Source organism: Protopterus annectens, chromosome 5.part1, assembly GCF_019279795.1.
Source record: "Protopterus annectens isolate FY-2018-M chromosome 5.part1, PAN1.0, whole genome shotgun sequence".
Lineage (NCBI taxonomy): Eukaryota > Metazoa > Chordata > Ceratodontiformes > Protopteridae > Protopterus > Protopterus annectens.
In genome coordinates, this window is record NC_056736.1 from 676,267,812 (window position 1) to 676,288,819 (window position 21,008).

The following is a 21,008-nucleotide window of genomic DNA, read 5'->3' on the forward strand; positions in this document are numbered from 1 at the left end:
TGTACTTGTGACAATAATCTTTTTATTGTGGCCATTCCTTTTCTCAGCCACGCAAGTAGAACGAAATAAGCATGCAGAGTGGCACCCGAACTTGAATACTTACCAGACAATTAAATATGTGTATGCTGAAACCTTCAATGTTTAGAATTGCTGGATTTGCACAGCTTTACCAACAGCATATGGGGGGGGGGCTACTGTTAACTCCAGTTCCCCTAGGGGCTAACAAGACCTGGGGAAAACTCAATTCATGACACATCAGATGTCACATCAAAAGATAAGGTAGCATTGCACTTGTCTATTCAACAGAAAGGAACTGTGTGTTTTTATAAGAATGATACAGTCAAAGTGGGTTGGAGCTATTGCAATGTAACTGTTCCCTATAGATGCTACACTAAATCCGATAACATCAGATTCTGTTGCAACACGAGCTATGATTCATTTGTTAAACTGATGCATAGGACAATTGAAGAAGTAAAACTTAATGCTGATCGCTACAAACAACTGTCTATAATCGACAGAAAAATGTTTCATGCAGACCAAGGATATAGTAAAGTTACTACTAAAGTGGAAGATTGTTACTTTATATGCAGAAGAAAAGCATATAAATGGCTAACCGAGAATTGGTCTGGCAATTGTTTTTTGGGATACCTGGTTCCGGACATACGACAGTTTTACCTCAGGGGAAGATTCAGAATGTCCGAGAAATCAAGAAGCCTGTCAATCCAGTGGGACAAATCAATGCACCTTGGAAATACCATCATGACTTAGGCCCTGGAAATAAAGGACTATCACACATGGATCTGAGTGATACCGTTATATCGTGGGCAGGCGTATTACCACCATATGGAGCAACTAAATCAATCTGGGAACTGAGAAAATTGTCCAAGCTTCTCGAAATAATAAGTAATGCAACCTTTTCTGCCCTAGAATTGGTAACCGATGAACTGACTGCCATAAGAACAGTGGTACTTCAAAATCGCATGGTTCTTGACTTCACCCTAGCGGTGAGAGGAGGTACATGCGCTTTAATCCAGGAGGAGTGCTGTTCGTATATTCCTGACCACAAACACGAGATAGACAACTATCTTGAGGTAATCCAGCAGGTGTCGGCCATAACCAAACCAGCACCAAATCCACTGACAGACTTTTTCCAGAAATTGTTTGGGGGGTGGGGCAGTATCCTGATGAACATTCTGATTGCCATCTGTGTAGGGATAGCTCTACTGATGGTGTGTGGGTACTGCTGCATTCCCTGCATAAATAGACTAATCAAAATTTTTGTAGACATTTCAGTTTCGGAAACCTTATACCAAGATGCCAAACTCGAAGAGTTACTGAAAATGCTTTCATGGGTTTAAACTAAATGACTCTCTTAACTGAAAATCCTGAGTAGGAAGAGGTTAAGGGAAGAAAAAACTGTTTATGCTTGTTTTGAAAGTAGAATAAAAGTATTTAAAAAGGGGGGAATGTTAAGAAAATGCATAATAGCAATGTGCATGCTTAGTACATTAAAGGCTTAAAAGGGTACTAATACATTTATTCTGTTCATACTGCATGAATCTGCACAGCTATTAGAAACTTAATAAAATACACTTTATTATTTTTACAGAATGAAAATATGTGCAGCTACCGGAAACTTAATAAGGAGACATTCTATTTCTGCTTATGCCATGAGAAAATGTGCAGCTGCTAGAAGTCTTGATAAAGAAAACAATAGATGTTTGAAAGCTTAAACCATAGTCAGTACTGCTTGTACCAAAGCTAGAAATGTACCTTGAATCTAGACAAAATGTACTGCATGTATTAGAACCGTACAATGGAAGAATTGAGGAGACAAGGTGGGCTAAAATAAGCCCAAGGCCAGGTTGTTTTTCTCAAATGTTTTTGCAAGACAGCATTAATCTAACCATGTCAGCAATAAGCCTGGTAACATTTTATGTGTAACATACAGAAAGCTGTGTCCAACTAAGTCAGCAGTAGATTAGTAACATTTTCTGTGTGACATGAAGAGAACTGTATAAGAATAACATACTGACCACCAGAAAGTCAGACAAATCTTGTACCTACATGCTTTGTCTCCTTGCTGCAAGTAATAAAGGGTGCCTTGCTTGAACCTAACGCGTATAGATCTTTGAGGATTTACCTTTTACAGATAGCGTCCCAGGCGGACGACAACCATAAGGCCTTCTTTAGCTATGTCCAAAACCTTAAAGGCAGCGTACAACACTGTGCCGAACTGTTGGTAAATGCAGCCATGTTCACAGAACTGGGAAAGATAGCAAATCTTCTGGCTGACAAATTCAGCTCTAACTTTACTTCCCTCTCACCCCCAGCTGCCCTCCTAGGAAATACCATCCAATATAATTCCTCCAACTATCAGTAGCGGTAGGGAGAAGATCACAGATACAAACAAACTGCTTCACTAAGCCCCGATAATATCCCAGGATGCCTCCTAAATAGTCTGAAATATGACTTATCAGGGCCACTGGTATTGCTATCAACAGTAAACTCCACACACTGCTGTACAAATGTAGGACTGCAACAGTCACCCCTTTGCACTGAGCAGACCATCAACAGATCCCAGGAATTCCAGACCCATTAGTCTAACTAGTCTCATATGCAAAGCCATGAAAAGAATGATCAAGGGAATGATTAACAATAACAAAAGAAACCTTCAGACACCGAACCCAACCTAGTTTCATTTTATCAAAGGCAGGTAATGTATACTGAACCTAATGGACTTCAATGATAAGGTCACTAAGGCAATGGATGAGGGCAAAATGGTACATACTGTCTGCCTTGACATATCTAAGGTACTTGATACAATAGCCTACTTGGGCACTGTAAACAAGCTCACAGAATTCAGCATAAACCCCAATGTAACTTGCTGGATAGCCAGCTGGCTTACTAACAGAACCTCCTGGTTATGAGTGGAGAAACCACCTCCATAAAGAAGCCACCAGTGGTGTGTCACAAGGCTTTATGCTGGATGCGCTCTTCTTTTGAATCTATTTATGGAAGTCGAAGACAATGTCAAGGGTCTCTCTGGCTTACCACCAAGTGTGCAGATGATTGCAAGCTAGGAGCGATCATAAAACCCACCAAGATACTAACATCTTACAGGAAAGTCTAACACAGGCAAATGACTGGCACCAAAGCCGTGGCTTAAAACTCAATGACAAGAAATGCATAATAGCACCTTTTCCAAAGTCGGCCACTCAGGGGAAACTAACTCACTGAAAACCATCTCTAAATGTAGACACAGTAGTTAGTAACCCTGCTTTCAACCAACATGCGTAGAATGTTGTAAGAATATAATTTTATGTCACTCGGCTTATAAGTACAGGCATGGCATCTAGGTCCAGTGAAGTCATTGTGCCACTGTACTCAGTCACCACCAGACCAATCAGAGTACAACACCCTCTTCTATATGTACCTGGCCAGGCACATGCAATGACTGGAATGTCCACAGAGGTTCCTGACAAAAAGAACAGAGGGTGTAAACAGAATCTCATATACAGATCATGTCAAAGCCCAATCTCTATACTGTGCTTCCTACAGTCTGCTGAGAGGTGATTTGTGCCTCACATACAAGACATCCTTGGAACCCTCTCTGATGGACCATTTGCATATCTGCAAAACTAACAGCACCAGAACTACTAGAGTTAAAGATTTAAACAAAGAGGTCATAACATCCCTGCATTCTTCCCTTATAAGACCCATTATTGAGTACATTGCCCCTTTCGGCATGTACCTCACAAAAGCACATGCAGCAGCTAGAGAGACCACAGAGGTTCCTCACCAGGAGAATTCAGGGCCTCAAACATCTACCCTACACATATAGGCTAAAAGCCCTGTCCCTCTATTCAGTCTCATACAGACTCCTCAGAGGTGACCTCTGTCTGATATGCAAAGAAATCTCAGGCCCCGCCTTGATAGGACTGTTACATATCCGCAAATCAGGCTCCACTTGAGTAACCGGCATGCGTGACCTCATCCTGGTCTGTGACATCAATAGGACTTGGTGGGACAGATGTGTGTCCCACAGACTCCCCCTTCTGTGGAATAGACTCCCTCTCTATGTCAAGCAGTGTACCTTATTAATTCTTTTTAAGCTCAACCTGGATAACTGGATGGGGAACAGAAAATACACCCCTGGGATTCCACCTGTTTCTCTGCTGGATAGGAGCACTGGGTGCTGACTTATCTGAACGTGGGCTAAATTTTTGGTTAGGCTTGTAAGGGCCTCAGGGCCAATAGTCTAGTAACCTTCTATGATCCTATAATCTATGAAACATTGCTTGCAACTTAAATAGGATATGTTGGAGGGACATATGTATCTCAGAGATTCCCCATTATCTGGAATAAACTTCCCATCCATGTGAAGCAGAGCCCTTTTTTAACCCTGCTCAAGCCCAATCTGGTCCAGTGGATGGGAAATCTGAAACTCACTCCTGGTCTGACACTATGTCTCTGATGGACAGTGTCAGTCATTAAATCATGCCCTACCTAACACATATCCCTGAAAATAACCTCAAAGGTGCAACAAATCATGGGATACATATGGGTTGCATGGCTAGGCTTATAAAGACCCCTGTGGTCAATAGAGTATAAACCTATAAATCAAAACTGTCATGCAAGTCAGTATTCTTCAGACACTTGCAAATCCTTTCTCTTTGTAGTCACACTATACTGAGTTACAAATCTCTAACATCTGCAAAACAGGCATAACATTTCAACACATCTCTACATAATGTATTTATAAAAAGACACTGAAAAGAGCTAGTCCAGACATTAAGCCCAGAGAGAGCCAACTTGCAAGTTTCTATTTCTGCACTGTGACATTTATCAAGTATCACTCTGTAGGTCTTGCTACCCAGATATATATATATTTTTTTAATTCTAGCTACTATCCTAAAACCCACTCCGGTGTTACAAAATTTGCATAACAATTTGTTCATTGAAAGATTGTGAAATCCAGCTGCACACTACATTTACAGACAATCCTTGATCTATTGCAGTGATCACCTAGGCAAAAGAAATCTACTTCTCTAAAACCATGACACACTAGACCGTACACAGTAGTGGTCCCTGTAATCAGGTAAGTACTTTGCTTAGAAGTGAGTGAATTACTTTCTGTGCTGTTAAGTTCAAATAAACAGTCTGTAATGTTCTGCCTCTTTTTTGCACTTCTGAGGTGGAATCTCACCTGCCTGCCTTATGCCTTCTGGTACTAATCTATCCTACGAGTTGTTAAAGATACTGGTGAATGACGATCATTCATTAAAGACGACATTAGTTAAAATTTTAGTTCTAACATTTTAAGTGTAATTCACGTCAAGCCTCACTGGGCAGACCAATTTCAGTATTAGCAGCTCTTTCAGAATCCTTTCTTTAATACATGAACTACTATCAAAGTCAAGGGTATTTCTCTTCTGTGGTTTAATTCATTCTCCCTCCCTTTTCCTTTAACTAATTCCTGATGAGCTACACCATATATGATCTATGTGGTTTACTATCATTTGTTTGAACTGTACTTGACTAAAAATCAAATGTTCGAAAAAATTTGACTGAAACTCACTTCACTGAATCACAAATCATTGAAAATATTCAACATAAGAAAATAAAACATAAGAGAGTATTTTTGCTGGGGCAAGCACCACCTTTAATTAAATACACTAACTCCACGGCCACACAACCACTTCAGAAAAGAAGCAAACAGCATACACAGTGAATCAGTCCTTATGCACCATCAGTAATTCATTTTGTATGATGTTTTTCTTTTCTCATGTGGTTGTGTGACCACGGAGTTAGTATATATAAATAATTTATGTTTTATTTTCTAATGCTAAATATTTCAGTGATTTCTGATTCACTAAAATGTGTTTCAGTTAAGTGGGTTTTCAGTCAACTGCTTTTCGGTCTAATTCTTTCAAACATTTGATTTTTCAGTCAAGTTCAGTTCAATCAAATGAGAGTAAAACATATATGTAAATTAACAAATTAGATGTGACCAATGTACGCATACTGGCAATTTACTTAGATTGGATTCTGATGACTGTGGATGCTCAGCACAGGTACAGCAGATGCAACCAGTGACTTACTGTTTTGATTCACAACCATACATTACAAACTGTAAACTACATAAAAAAGTATCAAAGCTGGAATTAACAAATCATCAATGGGATTCATATCCTCATATTACAAAATGTAGCAGCACTGCTTAAGGAATTATCTAAGAAGGAATATTAACATTATCTGAAATGCAACCATTTCCTCTCCATGGATTATAAAACGTCAGACCACTGCGTATGAAATTAACCAAGAATGAATATTCATATTATCAGAACCTCAGGCATGCCTTCACATCCCAAATAGCACTGCATAATTTCACCAAGCAAACTGCTGCAACAAGGTCTAAACTTAGCTTCAGTTTTACTTAAGACAAATAACTGAAGTAGATTGCATCCAGCCTAGTTTATTATTTATGTATTAACAATTTGATAACTGGGTGGATGGTCAGGTTCAGAGACCCCTATCAACCATAATCTGAGCAATCAGGCAAATACACTATTAAATCAGAGCAAGAAAATGTACTACAATGAGAATACAGTATTAAACAATGTACCCTTAAAAAGTCTTTAAAGTACAGCAATTAAATAAGAGCAAGGAGAAATGCAACAATGGAAACACACTGCAATAAAACAGCAGCCCTACCAACATATCAGGCCAGACTCATTAATGCCTACACTAAGTGTACATTATCTGTATTTAAGAACATTCCTACCACATTTTTGCGCTTTCCAGTCACTCAGAAAGATTAATAAGTGAACATGTTGTCTACAGTTTGTGGTAACCTTTATGAATTCCCCTCGATATTTAAAGCTGCAAGAACATCAGTAGAAAAACTAAATTAATTATGCGTGTGTTATTAACTCAGAAGACTGTGCACTTAGTATAGGTGTTAATTTAATCCCAGGGATAATTTAAAACTGTATTGCACTGTGCTTTCTCTATCACAGCAAGTATATTTAACATTAAAAAATGTATCAGCGATCAGTTTGCCACATTTGCTGATTTGGTACCCCTTTGTATCAAATTGAAGTTTGTGTGGCTGCAAGTTTTACATGATCAGCGACACAAAAACTTTACTGCCCCATATACGTAATTTATATATCTGTTATTTCAGTACATTTGCAAGTGTATAAACCCATAAACCACTGCATTCTAAGACTCACTCTACATGTTTTTTTGAATATTCATCAGTTCAAATCATTGATGGCTTTTAGTGATAGCTAAAAGTTTACTTTGTTTTGTTGATTAGGACAGCTCATATGAGCAGAAACTTATATATATATATATATATATATATATATAAAATGGAAGCCCAGTGAGGAGAGCTCCAGAATACAATTTTAAACAATGCCATAAACATGTTACATATACAAAGAAGTTCATTACAGTACAGACATATAAAAACGCTTAATGTTAGCACCTGAAGCAGTTACATCACTGCACAATAGCATTTTAGAAAAACTGTACAGTAAATGTATGCACACAGATAAGAAGTCTTAACAAGGTGCCTGGATAACACTAATTAAAATTCTACATTTGTTTAATAGTGTATAGCAAAAAGCATACAATTAATAGCTCATGAATACAAGTGACTTGTCTTACAGCTACACATAGTGCATTGAGATAAATGACAACGATATGCAGGATGTCAGTTTAAAATAATCAGATAAGTAAAAAAGTGAGTGGAGGCATGGCCATGAATGTTAAGATAAACGGATTAGAAGAAGGTGTACTATATCACATGGCAGCGTAGCTGTAGTGGCATTTAAGAGGGTAAGACCTGGTTGTACAGTGTTGCGAGGCATAAGGTTAGAACACATTAATTTAGTGAAGACAGGTAATGAAAAAGCTGAAAGAAAATGACTACAGAGGTTGGTGTCTGTATGGAAACGTATTACAATAAATATAACAATGCAAGTAGTTGCTTTTTGCAAATGTCAGATATAGAAGGAAGCAGACAGAAGAAAAGAATAGGAGCATGCAAGTGTTTCTCAGGTAGTTTAACTCAGAGGGTTACATCAATGAAAAGGAATATGCTCGTTATTCCTGGTATGATTCTCTCACTCTCCATTTACAATTTGCACAGCTATCAGCAAGTCACTTAACCAGACAGTGCTCCTAGGTCACAGCTGAAAGCAGGTACTTGTGCTTACTGGGATTAACCAGTTAACAAACAAATAATAATCAAACTGCTGTCCAGCTGGTAGGAGATAAGTAGCTCAGTTACTACATGTGAAGTACAACAACAGTGAGAGAGACAAAGAGAAATATGTTTTAAGAAGACATGTGATGCATACTGTGCTACATAATGTCATAGTTTAAACTAACTGTGTATATTCCACAAGCCAATCAGAATGCAGACTCCAAACTGGTTTAGTAAACTAATGGCTCCATCCATACATCTAACAAATGCACGAATTACTCCATAGAGTTACTTAGTCTAATTTTCAGAGGCAGCATATTCTCCATTGATTGAATAATAAAACTAGTTCTTATGTTAGTTTTACATTTATCTATTGTAAATGTTATTCACCCCTTGATGAACTGTAAATAATCTACATTACAAATTATCCTGAACCACTTATAAACAGAAAAACACTTATAACAGAAAATCCTAAAAGCTAGGCACAGTTTGCCTCAAATCCATCTATAGCTCACTAAGTATACTCCCAAAAATTCTAACCCGTAAGACAAGTCATTGCAATATTTTATTTTTATTACATGAGGCAAGTGGGAGAGGTTAGTTTATAGAGTTCTGAAGAAGGATGTTCATGATGATTATTTCAATAGAAGTGCAAGAATTATTGTTGATTGTTTACATTAGGACACATCAGGATGCACAGTAGCAAGTGCCCCCCCCCCCACACACACACACACACACTGTCATATGTGGGCCAGCATTGTAATTATAATTTCATATTGCTTACTTTTTCAAGAAATGAACATCTGTGTGAAACAATTTATTAAGAAGAGAAATTGAAAAGATGGACAGCATAACTTCGATAGGAGGGCTTCTGTCGCCAGTTCTCCCCACCACAGGACTACAAGACAGTTAAAATTGTGCATATCAGGGAGTGCCAGGTGGTGACAATCCCCCTGCTGGATGTGTGTAATCAACTTTCAGTGACATTAATTCAGTAATGCCCAACATTAGAGTTCACCATTTTTTACTTTAACCTTCTCAGACTTTCTACTGCTTAAAGTACAGAATTAGGATAACTTTTAAAAAAATATCCCAACTACCACGTTTAACTTACAGCCACATCAGGGTATCAATCAAACTGGCATCACCCACACCTGCACAAACTATGATGGCATGTCTTAATGTAAACACCCACAGAATTATCAGACATCAGTAGTAAGGTCATAATGTGGAATACGTGACCTTCTGAAACTCCAGGTCCAGAACACAGATAACTTGTTTATAATATCCCAGACAGTATGGTACTTTATTTATTTAGATAAAGTAGAACAGGTAAGTGGACAGACAGCTAAAAAGCAGCATGATAGCAAGACATTTTATTTTCCTGCACAGACTGTGGTTGCTTTTACTTAGCTAGATACAATGTTAGGCAGACAGAGATATTTAGACAGGTAGGGCACCTAGATAAATAGGCAGTTAGATAGGCAGGCATGCATATTCTTTTGTTAGTTCTGTTTGTAAAGAGGAGATGCTGCCCCTTCAACCTCACAACTAATTTAAGATGATCAGTTGGAAGGTTAACAAATGGAATCCACTAAAATGTGAGCTTCTCCTCTAATCTCCAGAAACTATCAGAATGTTACATCCATGGATCTCAAGCTTCAATCTTCGTAATCTACAGTTTCAACAAGGAAGCTCGCACCATGTTAGTAACTATTTATTTTATGTCGCCCGATTGGCTGTGTCAGTTAGCATTTACTTTGCGACTATCAATTCCTCTTACTTACAAAACCACAACTAAAATGTTTTATAAAAATCAGATATACGTCTGACTTCTCTGTAGCTCTTATCATTCAAATCATTTTTGCTATTATTAAAATAATCTCTAGACGCCGGAATGTCAGTGAAAAAATAATAAAAGTAACAAATCCATTGGATTTTTGGAAGCTTGCGCCAATTGACTTCTGATGTGGTCTGTCTGTTTCAGGCAAGGAATGACACAAAACAACTGGAGATTTGCCGTAAATAATTAAACAAATTACCGTTCTGGATTCCAAAACCTACCTATAATATACGCCAGCATCATGCACACAACTCACTACACTATCCAGATGCTGATTATTCATAATGTTCTATTAAAGATCTCGCATAAATGAATAAAAACGGCACAGCAAAGGCAAGTCTGTTTATGTTATGAATCTTATGCAATAACAATCTGCAAAAAAGACCATAAATAACTGTAAATCAAAAAAACAAAAAGGCGCATTCCACACTTTACACCTATACTATTAACATATGTAGACATTACCAGAGTGTTATTTCCACTGTATTATTTTCATGATTATTTGTTATAGTTCCTCGTAACCGCCATTCTTTTCAAACCTTGATCACTGGAGGGGAACTTACACAACCCGACTCCTAGATTGGTGTCGCACACAGTAGCCAATGAGAAGACTGCTGAAGGCTTTCTTCCGGTGCTCCTTGGAAACAAGGAAAGGACGCTACTGCACCTATAACTGTAACAACGGTTGAGTTGGTTTGCTTGTCAGAGTTATGCGGGTTTCTGCTGTGTATCTTATTGTGTAATTCTTTGCTAATCAAGTTTACGGCCGTGGTTAAGCCACAACGTGTACCAGCAGAGAAGGAAGGAGAAATTAATGAAAAAAAAAACCCGCTAACGATTAAATTATAAGCTCTCAGCCTTCGCTTTCCAAAATGCGGACAGCAGTTTACCAATAACTTTAACTAGTAAGCTACTATATTGAATGGATTAGGTATCGATATATATTTTCCAATTTTATTGCAGAAGTGATAAAATTCAGTACTATTTACCAGGGATATGTATTATAAAATCGTAATGAATTTATAATGGACCCTTTGAAAGTGAGAGGAGTGTGTAAATTTTTAAGGTACAAAATAGAGCGCAGTGGTAGCGTTGTCGCCCCACCGCAAGAGGTTCTCCAGTTTGATTCTCGGCTGGGGTGTCTTTTGTGTTGTTCATATTAGGCTATCTGCCCTAGGGCATTTAGAAGCCTAGCCAGAGTGTCTTTGGCTTTCGCCACCTATTTTAAATTAATTTTGTTATGCCCTTTTTCGAGTTTAGTATACTGTGCCTCTGTCTAACAGTGACACAGAAGTGATACCCGGAGTAAACCTACGATCCCCCATCCACTCATCAAGATTCCTCTTGAAGAGAGTCAATGAGGGACTCTGCCTAACCTGGACTGGGATTTTATTCCAGAGTGAAGGGAGCCTCTGGGTTATGAATCTGTCCCTCCAGCATGTCCTATTTATTTCAGTGCTGAGGTTCAAGTCTCTCGAGCGCGTAGCTCGATGGGATTTGGATTTTCTGAGGTCCATTAATTCCAGGTTGGACATGACTTTATACGTCAGGCACAGATCGCCTCTGAGCAGGCGGAATGCCACTGAGTAGAGCTGGAGTTTCTTTAACCGGGCAGCATACGGCATCTGTTTGAGCCCCTTGATCCTCTTGGTGAGGTACTTTTGGGGTCTTTCCAGTTGCTGCAGGTGTCTGGTAAGGTGCATCCCAAAAGGGGCATTGTACTCAATTATGGGCCTGATGAGGGATGAGTAAAGAGGCAGGATGACCTCCCCTGATCTAGATGTGAATCCCTTCATGATTAGGTGGGCTATATAAAATGTTTTTCTAACCACTTTGGCCACGTGATTGTCAAATGAGAGATTGCTATCAACTTGGCTCCCCAGGTCCCTAATTACTTCTTCCGTACTTAATGGATTACTACCTATGTGGTAATTTGTGGGCACTTTGTTTTTGCCAAAGGTGATGACTATACACTTTTTGGCATTTAGCTTGAGGCCATGGCTCTGGCACCAGTTGTCTGTTTCTATGAGGCCCTTTTGGAGGATGCTTGTGTCGGCTGGAGAGTCGATTATAGCGCCCAGTTTGCAGTCATCTGCGAACTTGGTCAGCCACACTCCTTCCGTGGTGGCCTGTACCTCCGAGAAATATATACCGAACAGGAGAGGTCCCAGGACTGAGCCTTGTGGGATGCCACTTGTAACTGGTTTGGAGTCTGACATGGCTCCTGCAATTCTAACCATGTGGGTTCTGTCCTTGAGCCAGTTTGCAACCCATCTAGTGACATAGGAGTTTATATTTAAGCTGGTGAGCTAATCTATAATGCCCGAGTGGGGTATTGTATCGAAGGCTTTTGCGAGGTCCAGGAAGGCTGTGTGGACCACCTTCCCCTTGTCAATGGCCTTGGTGACCGTTTCAAAGAAATTGACCAGGTTTAAGAGGCAGGATCTGCCCTTAACAAAGCCGAACTGGATAGGATCCAGTGTCTGTAAGTCCCCAATATCTTTTTTTATGAGGTCCATGATGATTTTTTCCATAGCTTTGCAGACCAAGCTAGTCAGGCTTATGGGGCAATAGTTTCCAGGATCCGTTGAGGCACCATCTTTGTGGAGAGGGACCACTGTTGCTGTACGCCGCTCTTTGAGTACATATCTTGTGGTAAGGCTGAGATTGAACAGTAGTTTTATGGTTGGGTTTAGCTCTTCTTGGAGTTCATGTAGGACGCAGCCCGGGACACCATCTGGTCCCATTGATGCTGTGTTTTTTGCTTTGGAGAGGGTGGCTCTTACCTGAGCATCTGAGATGTCAGGGGGGGCAGCACTCTGCTGGGATAGATATTTGCCCTTTTGGTGAGGAAGGGGGGAGAAGTTTGCGCTGAACTTGTCAGCTAGGATGTTGGCAATGTCTGTGGGGTCGGTGTATTTTTTTGTCATTTTGGACTAATTCTGAGCATATCTGGGAATTCCCACCCAGGTTCCTAACATAACTAAAGAAAGCCTTGTGATTATCCTTAGTGTCCTGTGCAATTTTTCTCTCGAAGCTGGCATTAGAAGATTTTATGAGTGCCCGTACTTTTTTGCTAACACTGATCAGAGATGCCTTCCCTTTTTGAGATTTTGCTCTATCATGTAGTAGCTTCCTCCTATTGTATAGTTTGTTTATGGCTGGGGTCCACCAGACAGGATGTCTGCCTTTGGAGGATTGGGTCTTGGTTTTATTTGAGATTGCATGATCCATGCATTCCTGAAGGTGTTCATAGAATGCGTTTATAAAGGATTCTGCGGTCTGGGCCGTATTTTCCACAGGCCTGGGGGTTTTGAAGGATTCCACCTCGGTTTTGAGGAGTGTGAAATTTGCTTTAGAGAAGTTTTTCACTGTGGTTTTCTGGGCAGGGGGTGGGGTCGGGATATGAATATCCAGTGAGATTAGTTTATGGTCTGATCTTACCAGTGAGGGATACACTTCTGGTCTGGAGCATAGAGTCCCCATGTTGGTGATGATCACGTCCAGTATGTTTTCCCCTCTTGTGGGAGTGGTAACAAGTTGTTCCATAGCATTTGAGTTTATAAATTCTAGGAACCTTTGAGCTAGAGTGTTGGAGCTAGAGTAATGCTCCCAGTCTATGTGTGGGTAGTTGAAGTCGCCCAATATAATGGTGTTTGGAGAGACCTTCATATTTTCCAGTGTTCTCAGGAAGGCCGAGTGGGGTTCTTGGGTTTGGGAGGGTGGTCTGTAGCAGGCTATAAACTGGAAGGCAGTTTTACCCACTGTTAGTTGCACATGGATAGTCTCTGATGCTTCGTGCTGTGCCACCAACCTGGAGGTGTGAGTATCTTTGACGAATATTGATACTCCCCCTCCTTTTCTGGTTTGGTCCTAGTTTTGTGGCCGAAAAGCATGGTATGAGGTATAATCTGGTAGTGCTGGGATGCTCTTGGGAGCCTTGAACCAGGTTTCTGTTACTGCACAGATATCAATGTTCTCCATACTAAGGAGAGTTTTGAGTGCATGCATCTTGAGGTTTAGACTTCTGGCGTTGAGTAGCATTACTCTTAGTTTCTTATCCCTTGTGATACCTATGGAGGTGGGTTTGTCTTTTGAGCCTTGCCTAAAAAAGGCACTGTGGGGGTAGCAAGAGCCTTTGCCAATATCCGAAAGCCCAGGGGTGACAGGTGCAAGCCATCCCTAGAGAAGCATCGTGGCTTGTCGAGCATGTCATCCCAGGCTGACAGGCATTGGATCCCCTTTGAATGACACCAATACTTAAGCCATTTGTTGAAATTGATCATCTTGTCTTCATATTGTGGCACCATTCCTGGTGAGGGTAAGATGCTACTCAAGGTCAGGGTCATACCGGCCTGAGCCACATGCTCAGAGAGCTCCTGTATGTCTCTTTTCATGTAGTCCAGGGAGGTACATCTCAGGTCATTCACACCAGCATGGACAATGACTGAGTCATATTTGTACTTGCCTTGGAGTGACCTGAGTGCTTGTGTTATGTGGCGGATCCTAGCACCCAACAGGCAGCTTGCCGTGACCTTCTCCTTGTTCAGCCTGGTGAGCGGGACGTCAGTGTGCCTGACGATAGAGTCACCTATTACAAGTGTATCAGGTGTGTTGTTTAGCCTTAAGGGCTGTGACTGTTCGGCACACTGGCTTTGTGAGCTATGTGTTGCACGTGTTTGTTTTGGGGTAGCGGTTGCTTGGGTGTCTGCTTTGGAGGTCTCTGCTGCTTAGGCAGATGTTTATTTAGAGCCTCCGAGTATGTTTTTGTGTGTTTATGTGTTTGGTTTGCTGTCGTGGTAGGTCTATGTGAGACTGGAATTGTAGTGAGTGTGGTTTCCTTCTCCTCCTGACAGGTTTCGTCAGTACTGAGTTGAGAGAGCTTAGCCTCCAGTTTGGCTATATAGTTGCATCTCTCACATGTGTTGGAATTTGTTGGGAGGAGGAGAGGGTTGTCTGTGTACATGAGGCAGTTGTAACATTGCTTCAAGATTCCCAGATTCACCAGCTGGACCAGAGAGGAGATTGACAACTGACCTTTGGACATGCTAGAATAGTATTGGGAATTCCTTTATAATTGAAAAAAAGGGCCAATGGGGAACAAGGTACTCAAGGGGAGTTTGTGAGGGTGTAGTGCTTTTAATTTTTTAGTGCTGACTTATATAATTGCTTTAGTGAGCAAGTGCCAGATAACTTAAATGCAATGTGTTACAGGTAAGTTAAATGCAAAAATGACAAACAGTAACTTTCTTTCAAGTGAAACAAGGAAATAAGTACAGTAAGCAATGCAGATGTCAATAAGGTTCCACAGAAGCGCTGAAAAGCCGTGTTTTCGGTGGAATTAGCGTTTCAGGGAAATAACAAGCATACAAACAAAGCTAGATTCAGCAGGCCTGGATCTAGTCAATGCTACAGCAAATAAGGTGTACCAATTTCAGTAAGAAACAGTTCAAATATGCAGGCACTATAAGCCTTTAACCAGAAATTCCCAGCTCAGAAGGGTAGAGTCCAGCCTCTCCTCCCACAAGAGTGCAGACCACAAACTTTCTTAATGTAAAATAACTGGCCTGAAGCCCAAGTGCTTAAACCAGAACTAATACACTTTTAGAATAACGGACACTGAGCCCTCAGTCAGCAGTTCCCAACTTAGAAGGATGTAAGCTACCTGTCCTGCCGCCACAGTGCAGGCCACAAACCTTCCTAATGTAAAACAACTGGTCTGAGCCCAAGTGCTTAATCCAAAAGACTTAGAATGATAGTTACGCTTTTTAATCAATTACTACCAAGCAGTAATAAATAGTGCTGCATGTCACATGTCTGCATGTCCTCCTTGCGTTCGTGTGGGTTTTCTCCAAGTGCTCCGGTTTCCTCCCACATTACAAAGACATGCATCTGGAGCCTTTCCCCCGGGCATTTGCTGAAAATTAGCTTCGTTCCAAGTCGGAATTTCCCGGTTAACAAATGTTAAATAAATAAATGAAATGAATGTTTCCGGTAGTGAGGCACACTTGAGAGATTTCGTATAGTTTGTAGATTGGTTATAGTAGTGGTTAAGAATTTCTCCAGTTGGAACATCACAGCTTATTTTACTTTTTATAACACATACCACTTAAGTGTCGTCGTTCCATCTCCAAACGCACACACACGTTTTCCTTGTGAGCTTCTCATTAGAAGCCCTACAACACAGCTTCCATACTCATAGAATTCAGAACTTGACAGAAAAACAATCGTGTAATATTATACAGAAAACAAAAATACACTATTTACCCTAGCAATGTATATTTAGGGTGGATACTAGGCAGGTAAATCATCATCGGGGCCGTAATAAGCGTGGCAGTGCAATCTAACCCAAGCCAGTTGTGTCCCAAGGTATTGTATCATGAGCGTGTTTTAGGAGGGTGTACATTAGGAAGATTCAAGAGGTTATGGGGTATGTTTGGGCATTACTGTCCGTGTCTGTTTATCAGAAACACACCACTCGACTGTACAGATATGGCCTCATATTTTTGGTTCATTTTTCGTACACTTGTAGTTTTCTGGCAAATTAGTGGTAAATCATTACAGATTGAAGTTAGAAAATAATGACATTTGAGTTTCAGACTTCATATCCTTCAGAAAACTAATGCTGATGCAAAACCTGTTATTCTATCAACTTTCTAAGTCTGTAAGAGCAATATTTAAAAATTGTCCCTATTTTTGGGCTTTTGTCCAGATTTCTTGCTCTAAGAGGTTGAGAGGTATGATCAGAAACATGGGGCTACACTTGGGGTGAATTTCTGATTTCCCATCAGTTGGTCAATATTTAATATGAAACTGCCACTGCACTGAACATTGACTGCAGTCTTCCATAGACAGTGCCCTAAAATACAGCACCTTTAAATAAGCTGGGGTATGATGCAAAAATAATAATCCAGTTTTCCTCCCCGAGTCAGAAATAGGGTGTCTTGATAGCTCTTTGCTGCCTCCTTAATGCACCTACAAATCCCAGGTAGTTAGAGGTACAGCTCCAAGCAGGGTTTCAATACTTTGGTGGGTTGTTGGTTCCCAGAAGACTATTGTAATCTGTAATGACCTATAACGAGCTAAACATTCCTGTTGCAGTGGCTAGTCCAAAGGGTAAGTCAGAAAACTGATAGTGTGATCCCATCATACAAAACCTTAAGAAATGCCTGAAGTCTGAATAGAGATGTGATGATATGTCTCTTTTAAATTATGTGTTACCAGGACACTTGAATGAGGAAGAAGAGGTAACAGGCTGTGAAGTGACATAATTTTGAATTTGGGCACTGTCACAAACAAGTTTAGGAAAGAGAAATCCAGAACTGTTCTGGAAGCATTTTCTTAATGTTCTTTGGCGCTAACCTTGAATAAAAAAATATTCCTCACTTGGGGAAGAAGAACTAGTTCCATCATCCACTGGGACAGCATGTAACGAAGAACAGGCAGAAATAAGAGTTTGCTCTGGTGGATGAGGAATTACCCCCTGGAAAGCAGGAATTTTCTCCCACTGCTGTCTGTAACCTTGATGATAGATTTTCAAAACCCATTTGTCTGAACCTATTTGTTGCTAAAGAGAACAGTGGAAATTCAGACTTTTTGGGCATTGTGGTACAGCATCAGATTACTAAATTCCATCCTCCACCCTATCAGAACTTAAGAGGCAGATGATGCCATATTGATGGAGTCCCCCCCCACCCCCCCGAGACTCCTAGGGCTCAACAGAAACCAACACTGGGATCCACAGGAGAACAAAAGAAAAACAAGCATGACACTCACTTTTACAGTAGCTTATAAAACAGAAGGATCATGACTGACAACTGGTAATGATTACAGATAATACAAATGGAAAAACTTCTAGGACTTCCCCTTGTTTTGCATTAGAGACCCAGGAACATTATGACTGGGTAGACTGCAAATTCAGATCAGAGGAGGACAATAGAGCAACTTACTCCTGTGCCCCCACACCTTTTGCAGTTATTGCAAATACATGAGCAACAAGGACTACTTTTGGCCAGTACTCGGGAGAAAAATCAACAGCACTTGTTCTGGTAATTACAACACTGCTTTTGTAATATACTGTGCACAGTGGAATGGATACCGTTGTTTTTACAAAGGGAAAACTGTGAACAAGTTCAGTAGGGTAGAACACTACCTGTCTGACATCAGACTCCAGATCTGTCGAGAACCAACTAGTGAAGCACTGCTATGATTTCTCAGACAGTGGAGGTTTCCACTTCCACATCTTGGACAAGCTCACTATGGGTCAACTGGAAAGAAACAAAAATGCAATCCTTGAAAAAATGGAGTTAAGCTGGCAGATCAGGCTGGACACCCACCACCATCCTGGTCTAAACTCAAGCATTTCCACTAAAAGTGTGCTTGCACTCAGGAAACTAAACCATAAATTATACAACTAAAACAAATAACATAGGATTTGGACAGAAATTGTTAATGAACCCCAATTGCTGTTGTTAATATGAAAAAGTCAATCAAGTAATTACATTTGTAAATCGCTGCACTTACATTACCATGGTTTTTCTGGTGAACTAGTGACATGGAAAACAAGCCACATTATTATTTATTTTTATAATTATTTTTTTGTGATCACTAGATGTATACAAATCTAAAAAAAGTAACTGGCATGGTTTTGGAAGTGTTTTTTCACCTCATGATGTGCACAAACAGCAACTTTCAGTTATTTGAAATGTGTTTTTTGTTTTTCTTTTACCAATTTGGGACTTGAGCTTTCCTTTTAGTGGTTAGAGTGAGAAAAGGTGGCCAAACTCTAGCCTCCCAATTTGATTGACAGCCCACTTCCATACTGATTACATCAGCCTCTTACATCATCTAACCCCACTGGTCCCCATGGCACCACCAACTCTCTCAGGAGATTGGTTAACTGCCCTTCCACCTGATCCCTCCCAGTTTCCAGCCCTTTATCTAGCCAGGCACATAGCTATCCAGCCCTCTTCTGCACTAACTTTACCACTTGGAACCAAAAGAGAGGAAGAATATGAACAGAAGTGCCCTCACTAACTCCTAGACGCAGGAAGAAGCTTGGTCATGGTGACCCCCAGACTGGAGTGCCATAAAACCATGCAATAGGACCAAGAGCATTCCATCTCTTACTGCAGCTACCCCACAGCAACCAGGTATAGATAGTGTAGCCACTGGGTCTGCATTTAACAAAATTTTTGTAATCTGCAGTACAATGAAAATTGTTCTTTCAGGGTACCACTTCACACTGCTGTATTATTTACACCATAGGCACAATTTGCTTGTGGTCAGAGAAGATCTGAGATAAATACCGTTATGAGACTCTCATAGTTCATGTTGTTGTGAATGACCTGAGATGTACCTCATTAGACTACATGAAGGGAGACATGATTTAGGTCTCTTGAGGATGTGTCCCAGGCAAGTATGTCTCTAGCTTGAGAAACATACTACCCTCACCTTGAATGATGCCACAGTATGAACAAAAATGATTGATTTCAATAATTGGCTCAGTTTTTGATGTCATTCAAAGGGGATCCAGTTCCTGTCAGCCTGGGAGGCCATGGGCGACAAACCTCACCACATTGCAGAAGATGATTTGCACCCGGCACCTCTAGACTTTTGGCTGCTGGCAAATGCTCTTGCCTCCCCCATAGTGCCTTTTCAGGCAAGGTCTCAAAAACAACATTACTTAAGTGAAATTAACCAGTCAGAACAAAATAAGGATCATGCTGCTACATGCTAGGAGCTTAAACCAAATAACTGCACTCCCTGGAAGCACTTATGTCACTAGAAGATGTAGATATCTGTGCAGTCACAGAAACCTGGTTCAAGGCCTCAGAGAATACCCTGGCCTTGCAAGGCTGCAGTGTCTTCCACACCTTTAGACCACAAAATGAACATGTGAAAACCAAAGGAGGTGGTGTTTCACTTTATATTAGAGAGAAATTTACCTCCCGTCTAGTTAGACTGGACAACTCCATGGAGTTAGTCCAGTCCAGGTTACAGCGGGTAAGACCCCCATTCAAGTCATATCCAGTTATAGATCTCCCTCCACAGGTAACCATGCCCATGAAGCGTATATGACTAAACTGGAGACAATCCAAATTATACTGAGCACACTAGTTATGGGGGATTTCAATTATCCTATTATCAACTGGGAAAACTACACTAGCCCTAACTTGGTAGCTCAAAAGTTCCTTAACATTATTAATTCAAATGCCCTAGAACAAATTGCCCATACCCTGACAAAGGGAACAAACATTCTGGATCTGGTCATCATCAACATGTCAAACAGATGCATTGCCACAACTGTCAGAGCCTCACTAGTTAAAACTGATCACAAATCAGTCACCTCTGAGCTGGCAGTAACACCAGAACTCACACTGGGTGAAATCAGACTAAAAAACTTCACCAAGGCAGACTGCACTCTCCTAGGTGATGGAATAAATGCATTTCAAGCTGCATCCCAAGCTGGAAGTGGTAACTACATTGAAGCTTACACTAAAGCCCTGTACAATCACTTGCATAAGTGTATAAACTCATCCATACCAGAAAGAACCAAAGCTCCAAGTAAAAACAAGCTGACATGGTGGGCATCCAGCATCAACAAACTTTACAATAAACGCAAAAAATTGCTGTCCAAGAAAACAAAGGCAAGCCCCCAACAATGGAAAAATCGTGCTCCTCCACCTCAACAGGCAAATAAGACAACCTGTCAAATCCTGCAAGAGCTGCTTTGAGACAAACTTAGCAAGTATAGCCAAGGATAACCATAAGGCCTTTTACAGCTACGTATGTAACCTAAAAGGTAGGACTCAAGCATGTGCAGAACTAGTGGCCTACAGTACTACACACACTGACCCCACAGAGATAGCAAACCTGTTAGTGGAAATGTCATCCCCTCCTGACTTACAACAAACCTTCCCCCACCATACGTATCTGAAGAGCAGG

The 21,008-nt window shown here is 40.6% G+C and overlaps 1 protein-coding gene across 1 annotated transcript in view; it reads right to left on the reverse strand.

Annotated features, from left to right (window-relative positions):
- Nucleotides 1-10,733, reverse strand: part of LOC122803255 (centromere protein J-like) — a 147,126-nt gene extending 136,393 nt beyond the window's left edge. Inside the window, exon 1 of the mRNA XM_044072848.1 lies at nucleotides 10,527-10,733. The gene's annotated coding sequence lies outside the window, so the exon portion shown is untranslated. The remainder of the gene's footprint in view (nucleotides 1-10,526) is intronic.
- Nucleotides 10,734-21,008: the final 10,275 nt, after the last annotated feature.